Raw genomic sequence first — 7,227 nt, forward strand, 5'->3', positions numbered from 1 at the left:
AATTTGTAGATTTTGTTGATGGACACAGGAAGTTAATGATTGTGGCACTAACAACCCAATCATCATTTAGAAAGCTTGAACATGTTATAAAAAATTTCAAAAGAAGAGGATTTGATAAATATTGGAATGTGTATGTTGGCCATAAGAAAATTATGTCACAGTGAATAGTTGAAACGAAAAAACAAGAAACAACCATCAAAATAGTGGCAAGAAAGAAGAAGAAGCTAGAATTTTATGGAATGAAGTAAAGCCCTAGAAGAGGTGATATAAGTTAGGCAACAAGGCTTAAGAAGAGTAGAAAATAAACCATGAATTGTGACAAAGAATAACTAGTAGAGGTTAGTGTTGTAGAAAGAAGGAAAGGAGAACAATGGAAGAATAGTTCTCAAAGGAGAAGTGAGCAAGATGAGAATTGCAGCAACCACACAATTAGGGAAGTTGAGGAGAAGGTGCACTCCAAAGAAAGAGTGTGAGAAAGGTCTTACTACAGAGGACCAAGGAACAGGACAACTTCCAACAAAAAAAGTTGGGTAGAAGTTGCGAGACAATTCCACAGAGTGTGTGACAAGAATTGTCCAAAGGAAGAGAGAAAACCAAGAGGAGAACTAGGTTTTGGGTATCAAGTAGCAGACTTGTTACAAAGACAAGGAGAAAGGGTAGGTTTCAACTCACAAGTGAACAAGGGGGTTCTTGGAATGACTACAAACTATAGATCATGTGCCAAGAAATAACAACAAAAGAGAATAAAATTATGGCTGACAACTAGTGCTGATATTTTCTTTATTTTCTTTCCTTTTTTGCACTTTTTTCCAACCATCGAAATTTGATTCAACAAGAACCAAAATTAATTTTGTTCCCACCTATGGGACTTCCTTTTCAAAATGTAAGCTCTCTGAGACATGTGCTCTTTTTGTGCTCCCAATTCCACCTAATTTCAGAGAGCCCTCAGGATCCATTCCTTTCTATTGAATGTTGATCGTTCCTAATTGAACCATAGCGTCCCCATTCAGTTTGTCTCCCTACTGGGATGTAACATTTATTTCTTCTTTTTCAGGTTGAATTTCCTTGTTATCTTCTTCTTCATCCTCACAAGGATGATGCTTTGAAAATTGCCACCCTTTTGGTCTATTAGACTATCTATTCTTCTTCTTGTGATTCTTCTTTTCCTGTTCACATGAGTTTTGTAAATGACCTATTTGAAAGTATACACGTTGTTCGAATGTTGTGTTCTTATAATTAATAAATTGTGACTAGTATAAGTTATCGTGTTTCAAATTTATATGATATAGGAGCCCTTTGCTAAGATAAATCTCCACACATATTCTGACATATGTGAAGAGGCCATTTTTTGTTCTTTTTGGATCTATTTTTTTGAATTTTTCCAAATTCTTTTCCTATATCTTCAAGTACTTTATAGTGCCAAAAAGGAAGGGGGACGTTTGAAAGCCTCACCCAAATTGACATAGTGGAGACCACCATAGTGTTGACATCAAACTCAAGGAACCATGGAGTAATGAATGGCCTCGCTCTACTCCAGAATTAAGGCCCTTCATTTAGAGCATAATCCAGATCTTTCTTTGTCTCAAATTGAACTATGAAAGAAACATTTGAGTAAAGGTATATGTCACAATTCAGAATCCATAAGGATAAAATCTACTAAAATAAAGCTTTAGTTTTAGGCCATAAGCCATTGAATCTACAAATAACTTCTTTTGATTGAAGAATAGAGAAAATCGAAGATACCTCAGGGAGGTTTACATCCATGGTTGGAGCTTTCTCCATTTGTTCTAAAATATAGGGGCCTCAAATATTTTTGTTATGACTTTTTGGAGTATAGGTCTTCCCTTGGATTGCATCTTTGAAAGAGACAAAGGTTCCATTTGAAGCCCTAACTCCATTATCACCCCCACAAAACCTTAAGTTTAGAATGAAAATTGAGTTTACTATAATATTATAATATTTAAGCTGAAGGGGATATTGCAGAACCTTCCCTTTAAATTGTAAACTCTGCAAATATGCAGGCATGCCTCATCTTCCATGAATAAAAAGTTTGAGAGAAGAGATAGAAAATGTTTCTCTAACCCAAAACTCTGACATTTTCACGCAAGTGTTTTTAATAAAAAATTGAAAAGAAAGCTTCAAACTATTCTTTGTCAGTGATTTTGGAGCCTTGAATTGAAGCAAAAGGAGAGAAGCCCCATGACGAGGTCCTCCAAAGGGTGCACATGCTCCATAACTCCCCCCTTCTTTGTTATGTTCGATATATAACATGCATGCAAGAATAAGAAAAATTGGACAAGGGCAGAAAGAAATCTCGTTGAAAAAACACTCATTCTTTTGAACATAACTGCTACACACTTTTATTAAAAAAACGCAAAGATATACAATGCTGGAAATCAGGATGGGGTTGATACCAGCACAAGAAGATGATACCAACAGATAATATGCTCGCGAGCTCCCTTTGAGGTCAAACAAACTGTGAAGCCAGTGAGAGATACATCCCCTACATTTAGAGTCAACGGTTGAAACCAGACTATGAGCAAACAATGGCCTTGTTTCCCTATTCCACTCCATGGCATGCACACTTTGATTGAAACAAAGCCATACGCCATGACAGTGGAATGAAGAGAGTTAAAAAATTGTGTAAGCATAGCCTCCATTATGCCTACAAATCAATTTCAAATAGCTATTGATACTTAGTCCAACATTAAGAGTTCATAAGAATTCCTAAAATTCTTCACTTATTCTCACTAATATTTCATTTAACAATTAAAAATAACATTAAATTTATTAAGAAATTAAATATTCTTTTATAATTTACTAAATAAATGTGAAATTATATTAAATTAAAAATTAATAAAAAATAGTTTTTTAAAAATTATTTTTAAAACATTTTAGTTAATTTTTACTAAAAAATTAAATAAAATTTCAATAGTAAATTAATAAATGATATAATTTTTTAAAGCATTTTTTTTAATTTAAAAATATTGTATCAAATATTAAATATAAAAATATAATAAAAAATAATACAATTGTTGTTAGGATATTTTTTGAAGAGAATAAAAGCTATTACAATGAAAAATTATAAAATATTAAATTATTATGTAATGTTTTTTGATGATGATGATGGTTAACATCACCAAACTTTGGTTTATCAGACCTAAATAAAATGAATTATCTAGTTTGATTTAAGATTTTATTCCTACGCTCAAAAAACTTGGAGAGAAGCGTCCCGAGCTCACTATAATTTTGACATCGTAAAAGGCTACGAAGGTTAATATTGCAACAAATATTATGAAACTGAGATCTAATGTGGTTGTACGCAGGGCACTCTAAGAGGAAGTGATTTTCATCCTCGATGTTCATATTCTCACACAGATGGCAGATTCTTTCCATCCATGGTGTTTTAGGAACTGCCCAACGACCTGTTTCACTATGGAGCTCATAAGAGTTCGTTCTAATCTTGGCTATATTAATTTTTTTCTTTGAGCTAGTCAAAACTGAGAGATAGTTTTGATCTTCTAGGGTGGGGTTGATGACCTCCTTACAATATCTTAATTTTCTTTTAGCTGCTAAATCTTTCTCACACCACATTTTTTCTTTGAACTTAGAAGTAACAATATTTTTAATGTTATTAATGTTTTGCAATGCAACATTCTCGTCGATCTCCCAATGGTTTAACCAGGCCCTGGTGTCTTTATACCAACCATGTTTGAGCCTTAGGTGGTTTTGGATGGAATTTAAAGCTAGCTTAGGAAGTCTATGGTATCCTATGTTATTGAGTTTGTGCTTGTACAACGGAACCCTAGTCATAGCTAGGCTCTCGATAGGGGAAAGACCCACTTCTATAAGCAGAATAGGATAGGGTGTATTGCTTTTAATTTTGAAGTTATACGTTATAAAACACTTCTGGATTTGCTCAATCTTTTTCGAGGATTCTTTAGAGATGCTGCAACCCCAAACCTCACATCCATATAAGATAATAGGAGTGACTAAAGTTTCAAAGAGGAACTTCTTTCTATCCCACACTACGAGGTTTGTCGTTTTACAATTATTTTCAAGACCAAAATAAGCTTTCCACCCCCCATTAATCCTTTTCTCAATGTTGTAGTTCCAGTTGAGCTTGTGATGAATATCAATTCCTAGGTACTTGTAAGAAGAATCTTCCTCCAAGTTACTATTGTCATACATAAAATTAGCGTAAGTGTCCTTCTTGGATTTGATAATCATAACTTTTTTTTGCCAGTGTTAACAATCATACCCATGGTAGAGCAGAAATCCTTAAGAAGTCTAAGTTGCTTACCAAGATCAGATGGGCATCTTACAAGAATAATATCATCAGCATAGAGAAGAAGGATGATGACTATTCCAGCTAAGATCGTGCTAACACAACCTGCTTCTTCTAAACAACCTTCTAGCTTATCGATGTAAATGCCAAATAGGGTAGGGGAGAGGGGGAAACCTTGTTTAACTCCGATATTACACTTAATATCTTTCGACCACCCCTCATTTCTCTTTAACTTGGTAATTACATTCTCGTATAACCTTATAGCGGCAGCTCTCAACTCGAAAGGAACCTTTAGCTCTTCTAATCTATTCCATAGGTTGTTTCTAGGAACCGTATCAAAAGCCTTTCTAAAGTCCACAAAGAAACAAAAGAGATTGGATTTATCATTGCGACATTCCTCCACAATGATCCTAAGTGTAACGAGGTGGTCCGTTGTTGAGTGCTTCCTTCTAAAACCCGCTTGGCCTTTAGCCCGCTTACCTTCACTTTCAAGCCATATGCTCAACTTCTTTTCCAAAATAATTCCATATAACTTGGCCAAGAGAGGGTTGGTCATAATTGCCCGATAATTAGAGGGGTTATTTGTATCCTCACTTTTAAAAATAGGGATAATGAGGCTCTGAGTCCAAGGCTTAGGGAACCCTTGCTTAACCGCTTGATTGAAAAGCTTGTGGATGTGGGGGATGAGGTCAAGACCTCCAATTTTTAATATTTCCGCCTGGTAACCTTCAATGTCCTTAGCTTCCCCATTTGCCAGACGTTTAACCCCAAAATCAATGTCTTCTAATGAGAAAACTTCTTTCCTTGTGAGCAGGGTTTCAAAGTTGTCCATGACATTTGGAGATTCATAAAGCTTTTTAAAATAGGAATTCCAATCGTGTAAAACAATTTTATTATTATTTTTAGTTTTCCTAGTTAGAATCTACCTCCAGAATTTCTTAGGAGCTACGTTAGAGAGGTGTAAGAGATTCTCTTGTCTTTTACGAATATAATGCTTTTTTTTCCTTTTAGTTAGGGCTTTGTATATTTTTATCTTGCCAATTTTAAGAGATTCATCAACAACTTTCTTAATTGCTCTCCTCACACTTTTACAATCTTTGTCATACCATGGGTTGGTTTTGTTGGTTCTTTTATTACTTGAAACTTCAATTGAGAACTTGTTAATAGAATACGATAGGGTTGTAGTAAAATTATGATAGAAGTCTTCTATGTTGAACTAAGTATCAATAACTATTTGAAATTGATTAAATAATATAAAAAAAGATAATTATCAGTAATTATTTATAAATATGATAACTTATCATCATTATAATAAAACTTGCATCATAATAAAACTACTATCATGTCTAAAAATTTTAAGCAATCTTATTAGATAATAAAAAAAATCCTTTAAGTAAATGATTAGATTATAAAAACAAAAAATCTTTGTATATAATTAGCTTAATCCGAAAATATCCCTCTACATAATTAATTTCAACTTTTCTCCTTACTTACTTGAAAAGTTTAGATTTCTAAAAACTTAAACTAATAAACAAAAATCATTTTCTTAAAATTCAAATTTACACAAATAGACAAAATATCAAATTCATTATGAAATTTATATTTAAAAAATTAAATTTCTTAAAATTTAAAATAATAAACAAAAAAATCAGTTTTTTTCAATTTAGATTAATGAATCATACACTTTCATATTCATTATTTTTTAAAATTTCATATATTTTTAAAATTTCATATATGATTAGCAAAATATTGTTTTAATAAAACTAATTTCAAATATGGCAACATGATTCTCGAATATTTCCGTCAATAAAGGTTTCAGTACAACGTCCGTCTATGTTAATGAGACAGAAAGGTGTACCGGATCGGAGAAGTAAGCAGATTTTGGGAATTTTTTCCAGAACGAAAAACCGAGATATTGTATTATATAAGAGATATAAACATTTACATCTGAAGATGATTTAGAGGACAGAATCAAAATAGATAAAGCATGGAAGCATATTCCAAAAAACTAAAAGATTCCTGCCAAGGCTGACAGTTCAAAAGAGATGTCCATCTATACAGAGAAACATAGATCATAGAGATCACATATTCGACCAGCTGCCGAAAGCCAAAACATGGACGAACATAGAAAGAGGAATCTGCTGGAAAAAGATCAAGAAGCAGCAACATAGGATTATTTTTAGTGTGATTTTTTGGACTTTCAAATTTGACAATTGTCTTTTTGATTTCTTTAAATTTAATGAAAAAATTTAGCTCTTATTTTATAATAAAAAACAAATTCCACTAATTACCAGAAATCATTACTTAAATTCCTCAAATCGGATGAGGAATTTAATAAATTATATATTTTGTAATAATGTTTAACATTAATCTCATACATGCTATTAAGTTGCAATTCTGGTGAAATGAATCTTTCAACAGATTCATCAACAATTTCGCAAATCGAAACTTTATTTTAGTGTATAAAGAAACTAGCATGACAATATTCTATAAAGATATCAACCGGAGTATCGCAGATGGAGATTTGTACTATATGCAACTTTTATCTTTAAAATTCTGGTATAAAGATATCAACCGTAGTATTGCAGATGCAGATTTGTACTATGCAACTTTTATCTTTAAAATTCTGGTTTGGGTAAAGAACTGAGAAATTGTAGACTCTATGTTGGTTAAAGAGATTTATAGCTCTCATAGCATGAGACTATTGTTATATTGTTATAGTGTTTCATGTTTAAGGAGAATTCAATAATTAAAGACAGCTTGAGATTAGATTCCAATCTTTAGACCTGGTTGACTAAAAACACAACAAAATAATCAACCCTAGACAAAATTTATTTTATGCTAGACAATTTATTAACAGAACTGATCAATTTTGACAGTTTTCTTTTAGCCAACATGCTTTATCAACATTTTGTGAGAACTTTTTTATATCTCCATGC

Source organism: Pinus tabuliformis, chromosome Q, assembly GCF_031772625.1.
Source record: "Pinus tabuliformis cultivar Carrire ecotype Pingquan chromosome Q, CPIR1, whole genome shotgun sequence".
Taxonomy (NCBI): Eukaryota; Viridiplantae; Streptophyta; class Pinopsida; order Pinales; family Pinaceae; genus Pinus; species Pinus tabuliformis.